Below are 26,625 nucleotides of genomic sequence, written 5' to 3' on the forward strand. Positions count from 1 at the left end.
AAGTGTTATCTTCTCTGAATTTTGGAAAAATTTTGAAAGAAACAGCATTCCTCCAGCAACTCCAATCATTCAAAAACCTCTTAAATTTCCTCTCGCCAGTTACTAAATGGAATGAATTATAAAACAATAATTCGATTTTTGATTTATGTTTAAAAAATATTATTCCAGATTAAAAGAAATCTAAAAAATTACTTACCCTTTTACGATAGTTTCTGAACATTGTTTATGTAAAAAGAAAGTTCCTTCCGGGATTATTTATTCAATATTTTAAATGCAGAATTCGATTTCACATATTTCTCAATGCGCTTAGATATTCTTAGATCTTTTCTTAAATTACCCTATTTTGAAACAGACGTTCTGTAATCTCTGTGGGCATGCGTTTACACATCTGGTTTAATCCGGTTGTTTACAATTTCGCCAAGCAAACTCGATTTATTGGTTAGAACAGTTTGATCATTCCTTTTGATATATTATAAGGGAAAACGGTTCTTGAAATGTCTTTTACATTATTATTGATAATCCTAGAGTTAAATTAGCACTAGATCCATCACGCTTTTGGGCTAATATCGGAATTATAGGAAAAGCAATAGTTTGAAAGAATTTTTCGAATCGTATCAAAATATCAATCGTGTAATTTCTTTAAATTCTCCCTTTTATAGGAGTTTTGTACAAATACAAATACAATTGTACAAATTTTATATAAATTTGTTTCAATATTACACTTAGGTGTTCAAAATCTGTGAACAAAATTTTATCCATTTATTTACTTCGTCTTATAGCTATCGTGATAACTTGTACTCTTACAACCGTATAGAGAAACTTTCTTTGAATGGATTTCGCTCAGAACTTGGCTGAAATCCTGAAATCTTCTTGTCTAAAACGTCTTTGAGTTATTGTATCTCCAGGCAGACAGATAAAATTAAAAAAAAAAGAATGCCTTTGTTTAGTATCATGGAGGTTTGAGACGTGGAGATTCGTCAAATCTTAAGTTCGAACCTTTCAATGATTATAATACATTTTCTTTGTATATTTTGTATACTTGAAAATAAACAGACCCGTTCATATTACCAAGCTTTTCGCTTAAGGTAAAATAATTTTCAACTTATTATCGAAATACATGTTCATCGAGTAATGGCATTTTTTCTTGTCATTGGATGCTTTTCTAATCAGTCAATAGTATATCTGTTTAAATCTCATCAAAATTAGTCTAAAAGGTTATATTTAAAATTCATGAAAGAAAAAAAAAGTTAAAATCAATTTGAGATATTAAAAAAAATCTAATATGAAAAAGTAAACAATTATATTATGTTGCTTGGCTCAGACAATGAAAATGTTCTTTTTGGAGATACTTGCTTATCTAAAATTTATTGCAACAATTTTTTCAATTACAAACACTTTTAACATAAAATAAAAGTATATTTCTCTTCACATCAAGATTGGCGTGTAAGATAATTTATTTAACTATTTTTTTTTAGAAAAATTTTCTTTCTAGAATGATTCTTTAAAAATAAATTGAATGGAAATTGTATTTATCAGGTAGTCAAAATAGCAGAAGATGGCAATCAATCATTTTTAAGAGGTTTTTCTCCTTCTTATTGTATTACACCATTATATTGAGGTATAACAATTTTGCATTATATAGGAAGGATTCCTCTTCCTTTTAAAATATTAGATATTGTTCAAACTACTGTTTATTTATTTGACTCCCTTTCATTTATGATCCAACATCACAATTTCAGTAGAAATCAAAATACTATTATGATTCTTTATTACTTAAATTTATATTACTATAAATATTATATACAAGGTAAATGAAGTGAAACAAATAATTAGAACTGAATATTAAAGGAATTAAAACAATGAAAAATGGGTTTTTATTGTAGTAATACAATTTGGTGTTCAGCTAAAATATCTTTAATTTCCCTTGGAAGAATCGTGAAATTAAAATAAAAATAATTTTAACAATTTAATAATGTAATTTTTATACTAAATAGACAATAAAAGTAAGTAGATACTTCACAGGAATCATTTATGCAATGTACATATTTTGTCATATAAATATCTCTATTAAATATTGCAAAAAAAAAAAAAAACTAAACAGGGATTTTATCATTAATAATTGCATCACACCTGTTTTAAAAAATGCGAATTAAATACATTTTTGCGTCAGAAATTGCGCATTCTTATATATAATTTAAAATAATTATACCGAAAACCACGAATTACGAATTTCACTACCGCGTATATTCAGAGTGCAAAGAGTCAAAGGTCAGTTTGCTGTTTCAAAGATTTGACATTTAAAGGAAAGCTCTACTTTTACTTAAGATAAAACAGCATTGCATCGTAAGTCGCTGGTTTCAAATCTGACCTTTTGCATCTAAAAGCACGTTTTTTGCATTTCTTCTAAGACGAAATTAACTGTCAAAGAAACGTTTCAAGTTTCGCTTTAATGTAATAATATATTTCTGCAATAACAGCATTAAATTTGAACCAACTTTCCCCAAACAAATTGATTGATTCGACATGAAACACATTTGCATAACCAGATGACATGCAATTTGTATGTAATTCTATTTTACTCATTAAATATAATGAGATCACATTTTCCTGAATTACGTAAAGGTCAAAACCTTTAAATGTGAAGAAAGAAGAAAAAAAGGATTTAGTTCCCAGTCACAACATCGCCAAACATCCAAACTTGGCGGGAGAACCCCAAACCTTCACCCAATCGCACGCGGCAACCCTACCAAATCCCACCGCTTCTATCTCAGAGATGCTGGGATGCTGGGAGCGCGAGTCTAAAGTGATAAAAAACGCTCAAGTACGCACCTCCGATAATTGTCCACCCCCATTTTTTTGAAAGATTTGGTTGCCTCTCACCCACTCTTGCGATGCCGATGTGAAATTTCTCCAGAAGCTCGTTTTGATGTTTTTGGATACTGTCCAGACGCATTAAAATTGGCATTTTCTGACCAAAAGCAGTGAAAGGGACCGATACCAGTGAAATGGGTACTGTGCTGTCATGAGGACTGTAAATATCGTCTGAAGGTGCGGATGAAAGGGATATACAGGTGGTTCTGCATTAAGGTGAGTGCTTTACTAGAAGTAATCTGAAGAAAGATTTCTGTGTTAAAAATGGTTTGTTTGCTTTGTTGGATAGGTACAGATGAAAATATTTGCTGACAAATTTTTTAAAGCATGTATTTATTTATAGGAATTTTGCTCAAAAAAGGTTTACAATTTATTGCAATTATTCGTGTGAAATATATTTAAACTCGGTTAATTTGGTTCAAAATCTCAGTTAGCCGTAAATTAGTTTATTGCTTTTTTTATAATTAAAAATATTACATTTTAAATGCTTGCATAAAATTTTATAGTGATGTTTTTTAAACGTGCACTTGTTTGTGGTTTTAAAATTGTTTGCATTTTATTGCAATTAGTTGTGTGATGCATTTTAAATATAATAGTTTGTTGTCACGATTCAATTTATATTTTATTTACTTAAAATTCCTATGTAGCAAGATTACATATAAAAACATGTTTTCTTTGAAGACATGCATTTGTCTGCTCAGTTGCAGTTTTAAAATAGTTTGCATTTCATTGCAATTATTCGTAGACTTTCTTAAAATATAAGTTAACCTTATTCATCAAATTTTTTATGATTCAAAATCGGGCACTTTCATGCCCCTAGTTAAATTTTTTCTAAGCAATTTGTAAAAATATTTGGTTAAAGTTGATTTCGAGTATATTAATAATTTTACCTATGATATTTCATTAACCGTATAATAACTTTGTAAAAAATTTTTATCCGTTTTTAACTTTTTTTTTTCAATCCGAAAAATATTGTTCGATTTATTAAATAATTTATTGTTCTGTTGTTATTAATACATAAATTATTGTAAACAGTAAAATATTCGTTTTAAATTTATTCAAATATCTGATGTTCATTATGGCTGCATGGTGATTTGGTAGATTTCTTTTTGTGTTCATTTTGAAATTCTTCAAATATTGAATCTTCGCTCGTTATTCTATAAATGGTACAAAACATGGTACTGAAGTCAATATTTATATAGTTAAAACTTAAAAATTTAATTAAGATGCTTATGCACTAAGAGAAGTAAATAAATTATAGTAATCGATTCGAACTTATGTATATTCATATTAAAGAAATGCTATCATCTGAATTGCGCGCAATGTCGTAAATGTTTGTTGAAACTTGCGTTTCAAGAGAGAAAGATGATCGCTTCGATTTTTAACAGTGAACAATTTATAATACTCTAAATTTGCGAGCTAGGTAACGAAAAGCATCGTTATCTTTCTTTGCATATTAATATATGCAAAATTTAATAAACAAAAAAAATCATTGGAAAATAAGTATTTGTATGAAAAGTCTAATAAAGACTGTAATTTCTAGAAAGATTTGTACGAAATAGTATATATTAAAAATATCTTACAAAATGAAATAATGTAGATGGTTGCATTAAAATCTAAAAAACTCATCTGACAATTCGACTTTTTTTCTAGACCTAAATTTTTCCACAACAAACTAATATTTTTGTCTTCTCATATACAAAGAGAAAGTACCTTAATCACCAAAAAAAGAAAAAAAAAATGCGAACTCTTGATTTTGACGATTTCCCACGTTTCGAACCTCCTTCGATTCTCTGTAGGCTGTTCTTTTGCATGCATATAAACGCGGTAATTGGGGGGGGAAAAATAGGTGCATGAAATCGGTTTCACAGTTTTAGCATCTAAAGTGCAAATATTTATTAAATATTGAACCCCATCTTTCAAAAGGTTGATCGCCTATCGATCTGCATCTTCACAAGCTTGTAAAATGACAATGACTTAAATTGAATGAAATTTGACATGTGATATTGTGGCTGCAGTTGTAGTTCCAATCAGTCGGAAGACTGTATTCAAACTACATATTCTGTTTCCTGGTGTTTGTGTATTAATCGGATCCTATTGATTAATCGTCAAAAAAAATCGATCCTAAAGATCGCGCTTTTGTAAGCTCTTTCATAAGTATTGTTCACCGATGGCATGCGATTAGTGATACACAAGTGCATTTATTTGAGAGTATATGACAAAGTTTTTGGAAGACCCCTCCCACTGGTTATATTTAATAGTATTCTAGTTTTAAAATCTTTTTTCTTAATGAGAGTATTTCGATTTGGTTCAAATGATTGATTCATCGGAGTTATTCTTAATGATCGAAAATTCATTCTAAAGGTTTTATTTTCTTATTATAGATTGAAAATTTACGTGTTAATATTACGTGTTGGAAATTTTCTTTCATTATGCATTAATAACGAGCTGATATATTTATTTTTCATCACTAAATGATATTTTTTTTCCATCACTAAATGATATTTTTTTTCCATCACTAAATGATATTTATTTTTCATCACTGAATGATATTTATTTTTCATCACTGAATGATATTTATTTTTCATCACTAAATGATATTTATTTTTCATCACTAAATGATATTTATTTTTCATCACTGAATGATATTTATTTTTCATCACTGAATGATATTTATTTTTCATCACTGAATGATATTTATTTTTCATCACTAAATGATATTTTTTTTTCCATCACTAAATGATATTTTTTTTCCATCACTAAATGATATTTTTTTTCCATCACTAAATGATATTTTTTTTCCATCACTAAATGATATTTTTTTTCCATCACTGAATGATATTTATTTTTCATCACTGAATGATATTTATTTTTCATCACTGAATGATATTTATTTTTCATCACTAAATGATATTTATTTTCCATCACTAAATGATATTTATTTTCCATCACTAAATGATATTTATTTTCCATCAATTTATCAAAACTGGCATGAATACCATATATGTATGAAATTGAAATATTTATGTGTGGAAAACAAATTTTCCAGTTAACTGATTTAAATATTATACTCGAATAAATACTTATTTACTCGAATGAAACGAATTCTATATTTGTCTCTTTTTACTGCGAAATATCTTAGCATGCAGTTATATATGACATTTTAATTGAGTAAGTGGGACAGAAATTTTGTGAAATTTGTATCCTACTCACAAGCTACATGATGAGAATTTTAGGACGGTCTTGATAATTCTGAATCTCTGTCAGATGACGAGGACAACAGAAGAACTAGTTTCTCCCTTCTCCAAAATTCCTAATCATACAAAGAGGCTTTAATTTTCATTATATTTAACGAGCTCGCTTTGTCATATAAATCTGTTAAAATCATATTTCGATCATGACTTGATTTCCAAGCTATTGCCAATATGTTGCTGATTAATTGTACCCATCCCATTTGTATTAAAAATAAACTTAGTTATGATATATCACCATAGTCTTAAATCAAAATTTTAAAAAGATTAAGACTATGGCGGATAAGGAAAATTTCTTTACTCGTCATAAAGGAATTTTTCGTTGGTAAATATTTTTACGCTAGTTTACCTGAATTGTACTATGGCATGGAAAAATACATAATAGTAATTTTACATTTTTAAGTAAAGTTGGCTATCCAAAATAAGTTTACATTTGCATCTGGATATGTTATAATGAATTAAGGTGGGAAGGAAAAAAGGATGGAAGTTGAAACACCGATTTCTCGTTTTTAAATTTAAAAAAAATATTAATTTCGGATTTAAAATTACATTAAGTATAGAATTGATTACATTGAAAAGTATTATATAATGAGATCTCGTATGCTTTGATATCCAAATTTGGTCAGAATTAAATTTTAAAAAAAGTGCACATTTAAAAGAAATACTTTTATTATTTTTATTTTTTTAATTAATTTTTTTTAAAAAACTTCATATAAGTACGTGTTACATAGGAGAAATAACAGTTTAAACTTTCAAATCGATATTTGCCTCCTTTTGAAAAAATGAAACTGAATAAAAAGAATAGACATTGAAATGTGTCTACAATTACTTTTCTATGTATAAGAATTTATGGATAGAAAAGAAACGTTATTCCGAAAGTATAATGCCACTTGAAATTATAGAAATCTGAGCTCGATTTTCTCGATTATTCGATCTAAAATATTGTAGTGAAAATTATATCAGGAAAAGAAAATCATCTTTATTAATTCATACTATTAATGTTCATTACTATTTAATATTTTTCGAGATTCAGCAGCAGTCAATCCTGGAAAAACATTAATATTTTGCGAGCGAAATCATAATCGAAAAATGAATGCAGTCTTTAATACTTGAGACAATATGTTAACTTCAAATTTAATTTTCATCACTTCTTTTTTTTTTTCAAAGACCGATATTTGCGATATCATCAAAAATCACACAATAATAAGTTGAATATATGATTTTTTTTCGAGGCCCGAATTCTCATTGATAAAAATAATACTTATTGTTATTTTTCGAGAATTCTTTTTTTTCCCCGATAGAGTATAAATTTTGAAAAGCTGATGCAGACCAATTTGAATTTTTTTAAAAGTCAAACTAAAAAAAGATGTCTACCGATTTGAAGTTTTTTCCATTTATTTTCTTCTATCTAATAAGCATTTAAGTGGAATTTAAAAAATGTATTCAAATAAAAAGAAAAGAGAAATTTGTACTTTAAAAAAATTTATTCTTGACATAATTCAGTCTTCATAACATTCGGCATCTTATTTTATAAGCATTTTTCATACCTCACCGCTTATTATATTGCCGCTTATATTATTGTCGCTTATTATATTGAAAATTTCAAATATTTAGGACAGCATGCGATTTCAGAACTTGAACAATCTGTATATCATAGACAAGCCGATTTAAAATACATCAGGTTATGTTCATGAAATTTGACATGAGGTACTTTCATTAAAAGTTTAGATGTGTATTATATTTTAGAACAATGTTTTTCAACTGGAATATCCATTTTGATTAATTACATTATTGCTCTAAAATGCTCATGTTAAAAAAAATAGTGTGCTATGGTATTCATGTTAAAAAAAGATATAATTTTTTTAAAAAATATTCATTATTTATGAATTTTTTAAAACAATTTATACATTTTTTTTTATTTTTCGAATAAAATCGGAAATATTTTTTTTTAAAAATATAGTTTCAAACATAATTATGTACTGCTACTTCGGCTTGTAAAAGTATGAAATTCATTAGTTTTTGTAGACGAAAAAGTCTCCATAATCAAAATATTTTTTTAAAATATACCTCTATAAATAAGTGGAAATAGAGTATGTAGAATTTTTAAAATGTTTCATTCATATTTTTATCAGAAAATGTCACTGGAAACATCAATTTAAGATTTAATAAATAACAATGATATGACATATCAGAAAAATAATTTTGGATATCTTTAAAAAAAGGCTTACTGGTGGCAATCGAAAATCATAATCTACATCATTTTGGAACAAAATGTAACTTAAATTTTTATTTTTTGCATTTTCTCATATAGAATTATAAAAATTATTGTAAACGTCAAAAATCGAGATTTTGCGAAATCTTCATATTTTAGATTGATTTGAGTCTGGAAAAACATATATTTTTTAATTATGTTTATCTGTTGTTTTATCGGTCTATCTACGGATATAATATAAACGCTTTAAGTTAGGCAAATGGAATATGGTATATGGTCTTTACACGAAATTTGTAGATTTTTATAAAACGTTGAATAAAATTTATTCAGATAAAGTTTGTAAATCCAATATAAGTTAATGCGATATCCATAAAATGAAGACTTTTAACACTTAACACCACAATACACCTCCATTTCCAGAATTCATGTGACCCTTTTCCAGTTTGATATAGATGTAAGTGGACTTTATCAAAAACAAAAGAAAAAATTGCACTGCAATTAATTGAAAAAAAAACATACAAATGCAAAATACGAATACAATTAACATCAAAAATGGTAAAAATTAGAAAAAAAATATCTGGAGTACAGTAAAACTGGATAAATGAGCATGATAATGTACAGTATGAATGAAAAATAAAGCTACTATAAAATGTCATTTACTTGAGGAGGCTTAAAGATATATAAATATAATAATAAAATGCGCGGAGTATTAAAATGTTGCTAGGAAAACTGATAAGGTTAATCTGATTGGAATAATTTTCTTTCATCAATTAGGAATTTAATCATATTTATGATTCTTTTTTTGAAAGATGAATTATTAGGGATTCTTTTGCATCAAAAACTTTCTAGAAAAGGAAGAGTTAGATGGGTAAAATTGGGAACATCTGAAATATCTAGAATATGCATAAAATTTGGAACAAAATCTGCTAAAGAGTTGACCATTTTTCGATCTGTACTTTCACAAGCATACAAACGAGTTCACTTAAAATCACAATAATTTAAATATGTGATATTCTATTTGTGACTGTAACTGAAGTTATATGTCAAAGTTTTGCTTAAATAGGAGAGTAAAAATACATGAACAATATAAAATAAATTTTTCTGGTACTTATGTATTTGCATTTATTAGAGAGTTTACGGAAATTTCTGGGAGTGTAAAATCAGAGGAGGAATTATTTCAGTTGTGTCAAGAAGTTTGATAATCATTGAGACATGTACCTGGTGCGGTGCAAAGTTTATCATTATTCAAAATCTTTAGAATACTACTGATTTTATTTAATAAAAAAATATTTACGAATATACTCAACATTAACATTTAATATAATTAACCATACTTTAAAAATTATTTTCGAATCTTAAAATATCTTAAAACAATATTTGAAGAATATATATAATATTATTTAAATCTGGAATAAGAAAAATATTGTTTATAGTTGAATTGTTATAGCTATTAACGAAAACGATATTAATTTGTTTTGAATCCGTGAGATAATTTTGAAAATACAATTCCCTTTATGGATTCTCATGTCTCAAAAAAACCTTTTGCAGAAACTAATTAAAGCAGACGATATTGATCAGAGTTCCTGTTGGGAATAGAGCAAGAAGGATTCTAATTTTCATTTATTCTGCATTTCAAAACTCATACGTAATTGGAACGAGAAAGAGGATTTTACAAACAGCTCCCAAGAATTTTTTTTTACTCCAAGACGCAAGTTAATGAGTTTTGGGAAAGAGAATAAATCAATGGAAGAAAGTGTAATCCCCAAGTAGTCTATATATCTTACGGTTTTAGCTAAATAGATTTTTACTTTAAACAGATGCGGATAATATAAATAAATTTATATTAACTTTTTAATCGCTAATTGCTTATTTATGAATTCGAATTAAATTCTATAATTATTCAATCATGTCATAATTTCTTTACAAAAAAAATTTTAGTAGACATTTAGTTCAGCGTTTTGTGTGCCATCGTGATAAATTGAAAATAATAGCTAGAAAATTTAGCATGCATTTTTATACTATTATAATTATGAATTGGAGTCAAATTCTTAATAAAATTGGTCATTGAGAAAAGGAATTGTTCCAAAATAAATAATTTAATCTTTTCAATACACTGTGAAAAACGCTGATTAGTTGAATTAAAAATAGATAAATTTCATGATCTTAGAATTCCAATTTCAAAAATATGAGTAATTAGACGAATGAGGTGTTTAATTTTACCATAGATGCATTGGGAAATTTCTAAACAGTCAATCAAAATTTGATTGAAGAAATTGTTTTTGTGAAAAATCAAACTTTTGTTACTTTGCATATCAATTTTATGTTCATCATATTTTCAGTGTATTTTGACATTGCAGTATTATATATTTTGGAAAGAGTGAGTGTATCACTACTTAACGCATAGAAAATTCTAACTGGAGTACTTTAGCGATTTATCCTTTTCAAGAAAACATCTTTAAAATTTAAGGTGAAAGTGGATTTTGAAATTAACAAAAAATAATAAAAACACAAAAAAACTCTTTTTATTGTTTTACTACCAAATTATATTCTCCTAAAATAGTATTTCAAAATATATTATTCAATAAAATGAGTATTCGAAGGTCTTAGAAGCATAAATATATTTTAAATGGCGATTTTTCAAATATGTTTTCTAATTAGATTTATATATCTTTGCAATGTTCCAAGTGTCTTAATTTTTGAGGAAACTACATAAAATTGTCAATGAAGATTTCGCTTCAACATTAAAAGAAAATTGTGCATTCATCTTATGTCTCGGGTTCTTTTAGATATTAGTTAAATGTCAGTTTTGGTTCAGCAAAATCGAAAAATCTTATTAAATTTAGTGAGTAAACATAGATTTCAAAATATTCACTTTTGACTGTAATTACAAAATCGTACTTGTTTTGTTTCAAATAAATTGATATAGTTTAATAAACAAAAAATAATAGGAAAAATTAATAACTAAATCACCGGAAATATATTGAAATTTTAAAAATTATATATTTAATTTTAAAAAATTATGTTTTGTTTTAAACGATTAAAATAATGTATTATTCCCTTACGATTGTTCATTTTTTTTATTAATTTAAAACTCTTCTGACAGTATACCAGAAAAACATTGGCATTCGTTTAAAAGTAAGAAATTTTTGAAATGTGGTAAGATATTATAAATGCCTGATTTTTAATTACTGCAAAATTTAGTATTAAAGTACACAAATTGGGAATAAACTTCATTTTAATTTTTCCGTGGGAGGGCATGGTTTGTACATGGGAATAATCGATGGAATGAGTTTTATAACGTGACATAAGAAAAAAAGTGTGAGAATTTTTTTTTCCTTTTTACTTTTACTAAGAGATTTGTTTGACATATAGATTAAGGTAAGGAAATTTTAGGTATCGTGAAAAGGTATGCAGCGGTTATTAGGAACTTTCATCCCTTCGCTTTGAGCATAAAAATTAAAGACCCAGCAAATTTTTAGAATGTGTTTTTATAAGTAAATGAATAAAGAAGGGGGATTTGGATTAGAAAATAAGTGAACATTTTAAATTAAAGAAATATGGATTAATTTAATATAAAAAAGGAAATTAATTAGAATTTAAATAACATTAAGAAATATTACATACATGTGCACGTGGGCGTGCGTATGTGTAAGAAAGACCAAAATACATATTTTACAATTCTTACATTCAACACTTTAAGATTTTTAGAGCCCTAAGTTCTAATATGAATAGGAATTAATTAATCTACATTAAAGACAGGCGTAATAAATAAGTTTTGGTATAAATTGGACTTGAATTAATTTTGAAAAAATTAGTATAATTATGAAAATAGTTGCGCAGAAATGAAATTTATGTAATTGAACGACTAATTTTTTAAGTTCGTGTAAAAGTTTTTGTGCAATTGTATGTTTTACGGCTATAAAGAAGAAAGTCAACTCATTGTGGACCCATATCATCCCTTTTAAGAAAGTGTAGCACTTTTTTGAAAGCTCAGTTAATTTTTCAAGAAGCATATGTGTCAAATTTTGTTTGCCTCTATTCTGTCAAGTGGTTTCGATTTGTTGAAAGAAACAAACAAATGAGAGTTAATTTCATGTATATAGATTACATCAGTATCGACAGCAACCATTTTTCTCAACTGATACAAACTTTCGGCGATGAATATGAGAGGAGGTATCATTAGAGATGATTTTTTTTTACCGATATTATGATGAAACATGCTCGATTTACTTTAAAACGCACTGTTGATTTAAAATGAAATTGAAAATTATATAACATCATAATAATTGCTACATTATGGATACGCAATTTCTTAGCAGCTGAAGCCTTTTCAACAGTTAATAAATCAACGATATCTAATCTAACAACAAGTCAATTTTTTGTGAGTTTGTTTCAGAACTTATAATGTTTCCACTAGGTTCAAAAAACAGGACATGGGTTTAAATCCATGTTCAACTATACATCAAATATTTTTCTTAAAGTTATATTTGATAATTCTTTCTTTGTAAAAGGTTTCTTTTTCTAAAAAAATTCAATGTGACTACGATGATTTTGCTTCCTAAAATGTGGACCAAAATGCTTAAAAATTTTGAATTGCCCAACCCCTGCTTTAGGCTCTTGAAAGTCGCTTCTACAAAGACAGAATTATTTTAGTTAAAATAAATATATTCAACATGAATGATATTATTTGACTTTTGGTTGAAAAATTCAGTTCAGTATTTGAATAACTTCGCTATTTTTAACTCCTCTGAGGGAATTTTAAAGAAAGTTTGCAAGTTGCATTTTCCAGAAATGGATAATTTTCTTCATGCGCCTTCTTTTCTTTGTTCATCTTGAAGACGAATGAGAATTTATTTTTCTCCTGACCGAAAGTTCTCTCTTTAGCTCATCCAGTTTAAACCAAAAGTGAAGAATTTCCATTTGTTAGATTAAATGGAATACTTTTTTCAATGCTTTTATTTATAATACGCATCTCCATTGAATCTGCACCAAAATCGGTAAAACATTTCCACAAAATTATTAAATGCAATAAGCCAAAATATATAAAATATATTCATTAAATAAAATAACTATTTTTCTCTCCAGTATTTGACAGGTATTTGAAATAAAATAACTGAAAAAAGATTCAATTTGCTAATTAAATAAATGTAATTATATTTCTAACATATAAAACCATAATAAAATAATTATTCCTTATTGTATTTGAGAATGAATATTGTTTATTTGTTTTAAATATTAAAATGAATTGTTTTGATTAACAGATTTTTAATAATTATGCTTTAATCTGTTGATTTCTTTTATATTTGATACAGAAAATTTCTATTTTGTTTTTGTGTTACCATAAATTAATTGAAATAGGCTTCAAGTGTTATATCGTGGGTAAATAAATAGGTGAATTTAAAATAATCCGAACTACTAATTTATGGATAGTAATAAGACTTTAATGTAAAATATAATAAAATACTTTTAAAATGCCCTTTTTATTAAGATAGTAAAATACAGAAATTGTTAATTCGCATCGTTTCATTCGTTTTTAAATGTATTTATTTATAATTATTATAAATATAATGTATTCTTGAAATTAATTTTTTCAGTTTCCTTACTAGGAAGCAACGCTAGTATTAATTCAAAACTTAATTCAATTAATTTATTAACTTAACAATTAAGTTAAGAAAACAATATAACAGTGTATTGCCAAGAATAAAAAGTGGGCAAAATCTCTACAAAAACTAAACATTTTAGAAAAAAAAATCACCAGAAAATTAGGAAAATAAATTACAAATATAAAAAAAAAGTCAAACTGCATTAAATTTACAATTCCTTATGAATATTAAGAATTTTTGTATAGATACATGCAAACAATACATAATATTAAATTATTTCAAAATTTCTTGAAAAAATCTTGCCACATTTTAAACTTAACGCTATTTCCCCCTCCTTATTCTCACAAAATTACCAATTTTCTTAGTTAATTGGTAATTTTGTTAATTGGTAATTTGCAATACTATTTTTTTACATGCGAAAAATAAAATAGTTAATTGGTAATTTAGTTAATTGGTAATTAGTTAATTGGTAATTTGCAATACTATTTTTTTACATGCGAAAAATAAAATAGTTGGAATATGTGAAATTGTATTAAAAAAACTTTGTTCAAGCTATGTGTTTACCTAAATTTAGTAGATTTTGTACAATTTCTTTACAGCAAAAAAGCAATTGTTTTATTGATATCCTATTTTATTTTTACTAATCACGGCAAAATGCCATTCTCAGAATAAACAGAATAGCCTTTTCTTTTCTTTATTTTTTCTTTCTAAAATATTAAGTTTCCAACCGAAAATAAAGAATTCACCTGAAGAATTTGATCAAAATCTTCATTTCATACCCCACTGAGTCCAAAAAATACATTTTTGAAGCCATGCCTTCTGTTGTTTGTTGTTGTTTCTAATGGCACTTATCATAGACAAATCATAGACTTTAGAAGTCAGTGATTTTAAGCCAAGGGTGCATCTCTTGTTTTTCAGTAACGCCATCTAGGGCCAAGAGTACAACTTAGCTAATGCCTTCTGTGATACTGTTAAATAAAAAGCAATAAACATGGCAAATGTATTTGGTATTCAGTGTTTAGATTTGTATCAAATTAGGGGTGAAATACTTCAAAAGATAGCTTGTCTGTCTATTCATTCCTGTATATCTTACAATGAGCTAGATCGCTTAAATCTGGTATAAAGAGAGGATTTTCAATTTTGGACAAATCTGTTTTTTGGGTTTCTGCCTGATTCTGCGAGTTCTTGTGCATGGAGTACCAATGACATATAAGCTTTACAAACTAAAGCAATAAAGCTTAAAACACAACAAATTAAAATGATAAAGTTGGTATATATTATTTACACTGAAATTGCAAATTTGTGTTGAATTCTGAGCATATTGTGCCTTTATTTCCTTCAACAAAAAGCGGATCTATGGATTTAGTTATGTATTAAATAAGATAAATTAAGAGTTGGTTCAGTCTGAATATCTTCAAAATATATCAGATTTGTTTTGTAAAAATTATAAGTTGGTCTATTCTGTAGTCCTCAATACTTTATACTTAATATATGAGAAAATATTGATGCAGTAATCTCCTAAATATTAACAAACAAAGTGAAATTGATGAGAGCGAAAATAAAGAGATAGTAACACATTCACTCAAGTTTGTGATTCAATTGCCGTGTAAATCGAAGTCAAGCTTTTTGAACTGAAATTATGCTATTCGGATGGTTCACAAACAGAAGGTTAATTGCATTTCTGAAAATGAATGGAATAAATCAAATTCAATAGAAGTAATTTTAAATTTAACTATTCCACCTCTTCTCTTTAAAATTATCAATAAAAAAAACGAGAAAAAAATGTATTTAGTATTCAAAATAAATAAAGAAAAATTTCGTATTTCAAAAAGCATATTTTCTTTCCCAAACTCATTAATTTTTTTTAATCGGCTTATTGGAATTTAATCAGTTTTGAGTAAACATCTAAGTAAGAGATGATGGAAACGAATTAAACTGATTTAATAGAAACTGAAGCAAAATAAAATATAAACCGCTTTCAAAAAAATTAATTATGGTATGAAAGAGAAAATAATCATTTAACATTACATTAAAATTTAAAATTAGCAGCTTATTGGGGAAAATAATTCATGGTCAAAAGAAAAATTGACTTTATTAATAGCATAATTTAAAATTGAGGCAAAAATGATTTTTTTAATTATTTTTAATATAATGAAAGAGAAAATATCATTTAAGTTTCACAAAAGATTAAAATAGATGTCAATAGTTTTTTTAATATCAGACCAAAATTGATTTTATTTCTCTTTGCCTTTTTATTGGAATTAGAGCATGATTAAATTTGATAAAAAACATAATGTAAATAAATAAAAATTGGAGTAGAGAATAAATTATATAATTAAATAATGAGGTAAAATCTTTGCCTTTAAGTTATTACTTATCCTATTTTTTTTAATTCTAAAATACAGTAGACTCCCGATTATCCGCGGAGCGGATTATCCGCGCCTACCGCACAAAGGGTTTCTTTTTTTTTTCTTTGTACAAGCGTAAAGCAAAGAAAATAAATATGTTCACAAAACTGAGCGAAACGTTAAATTTGCTAACATCGGGCTTATTTATGACAAAAATATCCCAGGCCTTCTCGGAACCTTCCCCTCTGATGAGTAAGTGATCAGAGTTGGCCAAGAAACTTATGCTACGAAAAATGCAATCTCGGATCAAAAGAAAATGCTTCCAAAGCAAGAAGCAAACACAAATGACTAATTTCTTCAAAAAGGTGTAGTTTTACAGTTATGCTTTTTAATTACATAATACATTACAGTATTAAAACAGTACATATGTATATATTAATTTTTCTGTGTATCCTTGACGCCTCTCGTAAGTACAAAGCACTTTTCTGTTTTCATTAACAAAATGCATTTTGGGTTAGTTTTGAGTGATATAGTAAAATATTAACCGTTAGTTAAACATTTCCTGCTGTTTATTTTACGTTTTATTGTACATAAAACGATTTTTCAAAGTTGGAATGACTGTTTTCTCTTTTGCTATACCCGTTTTTAGCTTTTTTCGGATTATCCGCGATTTTTGTTATCCGCGGTGGCCGCGCCACCCAATTCCGCGGATAATCGGGAGTGTACTGTATTATGATATGATATTGAACTTCAAAGTTAATTATTTTCAATAGAATCATTCTAAAAATGCTATTTATACATTTTTTCAAATACGGATGGCTACACAAATGCATTTGACAAGCAAATAATTATAAATAATTAATTTTTTTTTCTGTTGTGACTGCATATATTTCTTATATTGTATGTATAATTGAGAATACTATATTTTATATTAGAATATTAAATTAAAAATTCCTATTCGAAAAGCAAAGTATTTAAGACTATATTTACTATTGTAGGCACATTTTTTTTCTATCATGTAAAGTCCGGTGTTATTGATTAGAAACGAGTTGTTTAATAGCCATAAACCATTCTTAAAATAAGATATTTTTAAAGTTTTTTTCCGCTCATAATCTATTTAACAAATTAAAATATTTTTCTAAATCAAGAATTTATGGCATAATTTAACCAAGCAATTACAAAACTGATTATTTTAATATTTATTAGCATATGTGTTTTGTTTATAGCATGATTTAAGATATTTTAATGATTTTTAAGATGCTTTTCTTTGTAAATTATGTAATGTTACAAGTAGAATGCAGCTATTTCTAGGATCTAACTGCTGAATTAATGAATATATATATATATAATATTAAGAAGAGCATAATTAGTTTAATTAAATAATTTTTAATAGATATTTTTATATTGTTGATTTATATTTGCCATTCTCAATGTTCACAATATGCTTTATTTTTTAACTTATTAACTTTTTGGAAATTTACCGGAAAATCTTTTATATTTTCATTAAACAGCTATCTTATTAGCTATTAGATCTCATTACCTTATTATAAGTATTGCACTCATTATATAATTATTTAGTCATTATGTAATTAAAATCAAGTCTAAAATATCGTCATGCTACGAAATTTCTTACTGTGAGATAGAATTATTACTTACTTGCTTGGAAATGCCTTTTAATCTTAAGTTATTAAATATTGTTTGAATTCACATTTGATTAATGACTTAAACTGTAAGATAATAATGCTGCTATGCAATAGAAGAGAACCCCTTCAACATTTAGCTGTCCTTTTAAAATTAATTATTGGATATTTTCTATTTAATTGGTGTAAAGGAATTTTGAAACGGCTACTGTAACTTGAACTATAATTTGACTATAAATATAATATATAACTATAAAAAATAAATAAAATATGTAATAAATAATATAAAAACTCATTTGATATTAAAATTTTCAACCTCGATTTGATCTTCGAAAATATCGCTTTTTCTTATTCGTTGTGAAATAATACAACCGCTGTAAATAAAAAAAAGGGGGAAAAAATCGAGAATTCTTTTCCTGTGAAATAAGTCTCTGAGAGCATATATTATATTACTGGAGAAAAAAAGCTCGAACCAGCTTATGGAGCAAAACAAATGGTTATATTATGCATACATGAAGCAAATATCAGGGTGTACATTTTTACAATGCAGTAAAACACCAGAAGGAATATCTTTTCCGATATTGGGCTGAATATTTTTCTCTGAAAATGTCCCAATGCTTAATCAGTTATTGCCATATATTTTGAACATATTCAGATCTATCATTTTTTTTTTTGCACTTTTTGTATTCAGCAAGAAATGTCTTTACGTTTTCACCATGGAACAAGTTTGATGGAACCACAAATATAATTTAGATCTTCCTACACGAATACAGTCTTCATTGTTTTGAGAGGAACATGAACAACTGCGAAAAACATTTTAATCTGAAGTGAAGTTGAAATATCTGGAAAGTTCGAATACAGTGCAACTTATCTACTATTGATTTGGTACCTAGCAATTATTTTTTAGAAAACTATTCAGCCATCAAAGTGTCTTGTGCTTATATTATGTACTAAATGAAATATCAGCTAAATTAAGCCAAAATGTCGGAAACAAAGCCCGTCGTCTTTTCTTTTTATTTTTTTATGAATGAAATACTCAAAGAGGAAATGACTCTAATCATCCAAAAATTCGAATTCGACGAATCTTCAAGTTCCACATTTTTCGGAGATTGAAAAACTAATTTTTGGTTTTTTATCTGTCTGTCTGTCACTGTTTCTGATTCCAATTTGTTTTCAATGAGACGGTAGAAATTCGTAAGTTAATTCTTAAAACCAAATTTATAGATTTATATCAAACTTAGGATGAAATCATAGATGAGAGACAAACTTAGAAAAAGTTAGTCCCTCTCTCTTCGAGTATAAATGAATGGAATAATCACAAAATATATCGAACCATATCGGTAAAATTTTGTAGACTGGAATTTGAATGTAAAAAGTAGATCCTTATCAAAATTTGCGACAAAATCAACCAAGGTTTGACCGTTCTGTTAATTCTGTATTTTCTCAGGAAGGCAAACGTGGGTATTCAGAGACACATCGATTTAAATAAAAGAAATTTGGTTTGTTTATTTATTTAAGACATTCTTTTTTGTAACTAAAATTGTAATTTTGTGACAAATTTTTGTTCTATTCAACTGAAAAAAAAAAACAACCTTAAATACAAACTCTGTCCTCCCTCGTGCTAAGAAGCAGAAAACTTTCATACTGAAAAATCTAGAAAAAAAAATTCTCAGCACTCACTGTGTTTACAGACTTTCCAAAAATCTACAATTTCATGCCCAGAAAGAGGTGGACCCCTTTTTATTAACAAATATGCGAGAAAACTTTTGTGAGATCTCTTCCACTGGTTTCATCTGCGATTAAAACATATTAAATGAGTCTAATAAAACTACGCATGCAGCAATTTAGAACATTTCTTTTATGAAATTCATCGCTGCATTTCAACACTTAAATATTAAAAGAGAAGCATTCCAATTTCCCTTTAAAGTCGAAAGCACTGCTTTGATATTGAAAACCAAATGTTCTAAATCCCCTTAAAAGCATCGCCATTACTTAAGAGAAGAATTCTAAAAGTAGAAATTTGACTGAGAATTTCGTGAAGTGTTTTGGGGAAGGGAGGATCATGATCAGAAACCGGGAAATGAATACCTCTTTCTCACTGCCTGCCTTTTTAAGAACAAGGATTCTTTTGCTCGAATTTCGAATAGCTTACTGGCTCTTAAGATTTCTCACGTTTCGTTCGTTAATTCTCGTTTAGTCAACAATGAAACTCTTTTTTTAGAGTCCTTAATGCAATTCCTTTCTTCTTTCAAGTGCTTTCCGCGTCTGTAAGGTAGTATATATTTCTTAAAAATTAAGTTTGGGAATGCTTAAACTTTACTGAAATAGAAACAAATTTGCTTTATCGAAACAATTTATTTATCAAATGGAGAAATAAATACTGTAACAGCTTGTTACTTTTTTGTATTATCAAATTATTTATATATATAATAGTCCGTCGCCGACTGACAAGCTGAACGAAATTACAAATATTCCTTTCTATTTGTTCTCCTCCATTACCGGATGCGGAATCTTATTTTGTTGTATGTTACGGTAAATGTAATAAACTAGTGAGTATGTTTAATTACCTACGATTATTCATAATCGTCTAATAATCGTTTCATAATCGTCATTCATAATCGTTTGTAAAAAAAAGCTATTACAAATATTCACCGATAATGATGCATAACAACCGACTTATGAATTTTATAAACTAACAATTTAACTTCATAAATATTTATTAATCTATCACATTTATCATGTTTAATGATGGTTATGAATAGTCACCGCTAATTTTATACAATTTTTGACAAATAACCTTTATCTCAATATATATAAATTTTGTTTTGGCGTCTAACAACTGAGTCATTTTTTTGTTTAATGAACAAATTTATTGGTATGCGAATAAGGTTTTGCATAAATAAATAGCATAAGTCAAGGTATGAAATTTAGTTTTCTTATATTTATGCTGATTCATTATATTCTCCCTTTGCTGATCTAGAGTTGTGGTAAAGTGTAGGCTTCGGGACACGAAAGTTCAAATTTGAGAGCTGACTCCAGGGAAAATACATCAAGTATTGGCATGGTTTACGCTAAATACGAAATCGGGGGCCAAAATGCCTCCTTTTGGTCTGGTGTGGAAGTTTAGAGAGCGTGGTGCCAATTATGCATAGAGCGTGGTCCTCGTCATCGGACCAGGTTTCAAAATTACGAGGTCGGTCTCAAAGTAGCCCTCATGTTGTTTCCAAACGGAACATTAATATAACTAAACTCCCACGTGCCCTCTGTCTTCAATATCTGCATGTTTATTTTCGGACATATTGTATTATTTCGCTATAGTGTGATGGGACATTCCATTTTCACTACACATATCATGTAACGCCGCTAAATTTTTGCACTGTTATATCATTTCGCTCAAAAAAGTCTACTTATTGCAAACATTTCCAATTTGGACGCCACTTGTAATTGCCGAGACATGCTTATGATTGATTGTTAGACAAACTAATATTGCCACGTGAAAGATCTTACGTTAGAGAATGCAGATAAATATCTGAAGTGCTGCCACAAAGTTTGATCAAAATAGTAGCCATTCACTTTAAATTTCTTCAAAGGATTGCAATTAATGTTTTAACTGACCGACATATTTTATAAAACTGTATTTTGAAAATATTTCTGAAATTCCAGTTAGCAGAATTAACAGTATTTTCAAGTTATTTTTGTGATCAATTTTCATTCTAAATAACATTCATTCCGAAATGCTGCATTCATTTTCAAAAGATCAGGCACTGATTTTATTGTGTATTTTCCTCAAGAATTAGGGCAAAATGTTGCAGATATAATTATGTATTAATGCCTTCGCATATAATGACAAATATGATTCGCTCTCGGATTAGATTTTTAAAAATTTCAAATCTGCAATAAAATGAAAGAATTAAATAATTTAAAATGTAAAAATTGATTAAAAACACTTCACTATTTCAAATGCCTTTTACATTATTGTAGAAATAAAAACAATAATAAAAGTAACAAATTCGATGTTCTGTAATTAGGAAATGAAATTTATACATAGGTCAAGGAATTTAACCCATTAACTGCCTTGATCTCCATTTGGGATTTTGGAATTTTAAGTGCATCATTCGGCACCAGAAATACATCTGTATGACTCGTTTCATTCTCTCTCTCTCTATATATATATATCTAATATAATAGTTAATATTATATAATATATATATAATATAATATCAGTGTATATTATGTGTAGCAGAAAGCGTGTATTCAGTGTGTTCATTTCCATATAACAAACGAACAAATTTGAAAATATTCATTTGTACGTACAATGGAACAGAATTGTCATATTTCAAGGTTTATGTTTTTGGTTTAGATTTTATATTACAGTGAAATACCATACATAAATATGTAATATAGAGGTTATAATAACTGTTACTAAGTCTTTTGTTTTTTCTATCGAAATAATTCTATGACGATACCCATTCTCAACAAGTATAAAATATTTTCAAAAATGAAGCATAATTTGAATATAATTATACTGTTACTCAATGTTTTATGAATATATATAACTTATCTGACAAAAGATTTTTTAAAAAAAATAATTGGCCAGTTAATGAGTTAAAATCGTCTTTAAGATTAAAATTTTAATGAATAATGAAAACTTATTTACTCTCATCTAATTATATTTATCTTATGTAATTATTTTATCTCATCTAATGACCATTTAAAAATGATACATGTTAACAATATAAAATATTACATACTGTCATTTAAAAAATATTTCAGAAGCTGAGATATAAACTGTGAAAGTAGTTTTACAACTATGCATAACCAAACATCCATTACTTAAGAATATGCACTTCTCTGTCACTATTTGCATTTAACAGTAGCGAGCGCGCAAGTAAACAACGCCATCCACCCTTTTATGCACATAAAATAAAGCCCTTAAAGACACTTCATCGACTGTCTTAACTCAACCTTTATTGCAAACTACCGCCAAAAATCGATCCAGGATTTCAGAGACGGAAGCTTTCACGCCCTTCAAAGACACGTCGTCGCTTCGAAAGAAGGGTGGAGGGGGGGGGGGCGTTTGAGGTACGCCCCTGGATCTAGTGTCACGTATTCCACCCCTGCACTTTCATGAAATACCAATTGCCTTTATTATCTGTCTGACTGAAAAGCGCCACTAACATTAGGCAGCAGCAATTTGTATGATCTGGACCCAGTGGTGAGACCTTCTATCTCTTCGTTCTTTCTGTGATTTTATTTAGTACAAATTGAGGGACATTGTTTGAATGCTTGAATTGCTATATCTTCTGTGTTTGTTTCCTTTTATGAGGGAAGTTTCAAAGGGGTGCCAGAAAGTAGATGGGGAAGTAGATAAATTTTACATTTAAGATTCATAAATATTGGCGCTTGCACGTCAAGCATCAATCGGAAATATACAAATCTCTATTATTAAGGAAAAGCGACTTAAGTGTATGTTGGCTCTCTACAAGTTAGATATTTAAATAAAAAAAATTGATACAGATGTACTTTGAATGGTGGGAATAAGGCGATTTGCTTTTGAAATTTTAAATATAATTTTAATTAAAATTTAAGCGAAATGTTGACATATCCTGTAATTGTAGAAAATATAATAGCACGAAAGGAAATTTTGCATCATCCTAAAATTGAAAAAGTTATTATTTCAATAATTTCAGTTTATTTGCTGCACTACATTTGGCTTATTTTTTAACTATCTTTTAAGCTTATATTACAGCAATGCATTTCACTGCTCTAAATGTACAATGTAAAATCTATAATAAAATAAAGGTTTCTTCTTTAAACTGCAGATGCGATGTCATCTTGAACCGGTCAAGGCTTACCCATAAATATTTACTTCTCTCAGAACCTCCAATTTTCAGTCGTTATGAGAACATTTTAATTCTACGACTTGTTTTAATAGATTGTTCAACCCTCATTTTTGCTACTATTAAAATTTTTAATTCAGATAGTTGTGATATTCTATATTTAATTGTATAAAAATCACATATAAATATTTTTGCATTTTTAAAAGAAGTGGTGTTCTATATGATAATTGATTTTATTCACTTATAATTTTTCAGCTTCTACCATTTCTAATTTTAACCCTTGTATGTCGTTTTGAATTTACTTTCTGAACAAAAGTTGCCCCTATGTTCTGAATCTTAAGGTTTTTTGTAGTTTACCTTACAAAAGGATCTTGCGCCAGAATAACACCCAAATCATCATAATATCAACCATCCTAATAGATTAAGATCCCGTAATAATATAGTATTTAAAAACATAATGTCTTCGGCTCATCATTCGCTGTACTGTAACTTCATTTTCTTTTTATTTCTTTCATATTTGTTTTTTCCATTATTGAAGATAAGGATAGATTTGGCTTATCTTATCACATTGAAAAGCGACCGCGGCAATTTGATGGTAGGGACTCAGATGGGTGGCCAGATGATTCCAGATTCAAAATCCGATTCTATCCAAGAACTGCAGTGTAAGGAATCTGTTGCATGTTAAGTCTGTTGCGACTAAACCTAATAAGGTAAGTTAGAAAGGAGGCGCCAACTCGGCTATCGTTCTCGTCATTTAACAGCAACTAAAAATGACGAGATCCATGTCTAGAGTTTCTTCTAAACGGAACGATAATATAACTAAAATTAATTTTAAGTAATTTCAGTGTAAGATATTGTTTTAATGAAATTTTGTTGCATTTATAATTAAAGTTTTACTTCAGAATCATGCAGTAGTGAAAATTTTTGAAACTGTGCCCCTTTTTAAATGCTGTTGGCCTTTACCTGTGATATAATTAGCGTTATAAATAGAGACTGAAAATGAAAGAAATGTATAATACAATAAACAGAATGACATGAAGCTTCTAAAGTATTATGCATTATATACATATCAGAATTTCAAATTTAAAAACAACATAGCTGACGGAACCATTAAGACATTACTATTAATATTATTGAAATTTTTGGTAATTATTATTCCAGCTAAAAAGACACTTTCGCTATAAGCTATGCACGTACTAATACTAAATAATTACCAGAAAAATTACAATTTTTTTTGTACTTAATTCCAGATCTAACTAGCAATTTTTAATGCAAAAAAAACTATTTACTTTTAATGTCATTGAATAATTTATAGATCCATGAAACCTCGGGGAATACTTCTATTATGATGAAATAAAACATTTAAATTACTAGTCATAAGATAATACAAGAAGTTTTTCATTTCATATAGTAATTATCATAATTAATTAAAAGAATGCATTACAGTAATCGGAATCTATTACAATGAGTTATGCATAATCAAATAACCACCATTTCGAGTCTTTCTGTTTTATTAAGTAAGGTAGTTATGACAAATAGTTAAGTGTTCGACATTCAAATATCAGAAATTATATAAAAACACCCCTTCTTAATTGCATTAATTGGATTCGTTTGATTAATGTTTAATTTTGAAGCTACAACATAATTACTGGAAGTGTATTCCATAATTTCCGAAAATAGATTTAATATATATTTTGGCCGTAATGAATCGTACTTTAACATCAATTATTCAATTAACTTATTTTGAGAAATTCTTTATGGCAATCTAATATGGGGTTTATAAAATAAGCAAATCTTTTACAAAATTAACAAATTTATTATTTATTAAACAATTACATTACAAAGTCAAACTCCAGAAAAGTGCAATAACTGACATTAATTGGAAAAAATGATAATCATAGTTTTAAATTTGAAAAAGCAGATTTTTATCTCTTCACTTGATTTCGATTGTCCACAATTTTGTGATCCAAATTGATGTTGTAGAATTGTATTCGTGTTCATTTACATGAGATAATTTTTGAATAAAATCGCTGAAAACCCTATCAAATTTATCAATTCTAGCGATTGTTTTACTTTTTTTTATGGGAAACATAGTCAATAATAGTATAGATTTTCAACGTGCTTGATATACACTGGCCAAAAAAAAAAAAAAAAAAAAAAAAAACCAACATTAAGAAGGACTTGTGCTAGATAAACAGAATTTGGTAGGCATGTTTATACGTCTAAAAGATGACATCGATTCAAATTTCGAGCTTCCCGCATAAGTGTGGCGCTAGTAGCGCCGCTCTGAATTTACATATGAGGTTTGCTTAAATGGGTGCTGTAAAGTTCGCGAGAGTTATTTATCTTTGAAACGTGACGTATCGAATTGATGTTAGCCAAAAATGCCTTTAAGAAGACGAAGAAGCCCTTATCAACAGCTTTCCGAGTTTGAACGAGGTCGTGTAATAGGGTTACGAGAAGGTGGATTTTCTTACCGCGATATTGCAGAAAGCCTTGGCCGGAATGTATCCATTGTGAATGATTGTTGAGAGCAGTGGTCAAGAAATGGCATTGCTTAAAGAAGATCGGGTTTGGGGCGACCAAGTGGCCCTACTGAGAGGGAAGAAAGCCATATTCGGCGTACGGCTGTGGAGCATCTTACTGCGTCTGCGGCAGAAGTTCGAGATGCAGTTGGTAGCACAGTGACACAACGAAATCTTAAAAATCGGTTACTTCAAGGACAGCTTTCAACCAAGCGTCCTGTAGCGTGCATTCCACCGACTCCAAGCAATTGCCGTTTGCGACGCCAGTGGTGTCAAGGCAGAGCTCATTGGAGGACGGAGTGGAGATCTGTTGTGTTTTCTTATGAAAGCATGTT

The 26,625-nt window shown here is 27.9% G+C and overlaps 1 protein-coding gene across 1 annotated transcript in view; it reads left to right on the top strand.

Moving 5' to 3' along the window:
- The first annotated feature begins 2,791 nt into the window (after nucleotides 1–2,791).
- LOC129980596 (probable G-protein coupled receptor CG31760) overlaps nucleotides 2,792–26,625 on the top strand; it is a 283,993-nt gene continuing 260,159 nt past the window's right edge. Inside the window, exon 1 of the mRNA XM_056090977.1 lies at nucleotides 2,792–3,087. The gene's annotated coding sequence lies outside the window, so the exon portion shown is untranslated. The remainder of the gene's footprint in view (nucleotides 3,088–26,625) is intronic.

This window comes from Argiope bruennichi, chromosome 8, assembly GCF_947563725.1.
Source record: "Argiope bruennichi chromosome 8, qqArgBrue1.1, whole genome shotgun sequence".
Lineage (NCBI taxonomy): Eukaryota > Metazoa > Arthropoda > Arachnida > Araneae > Araneidae > Argiope > Argiope bruennichi.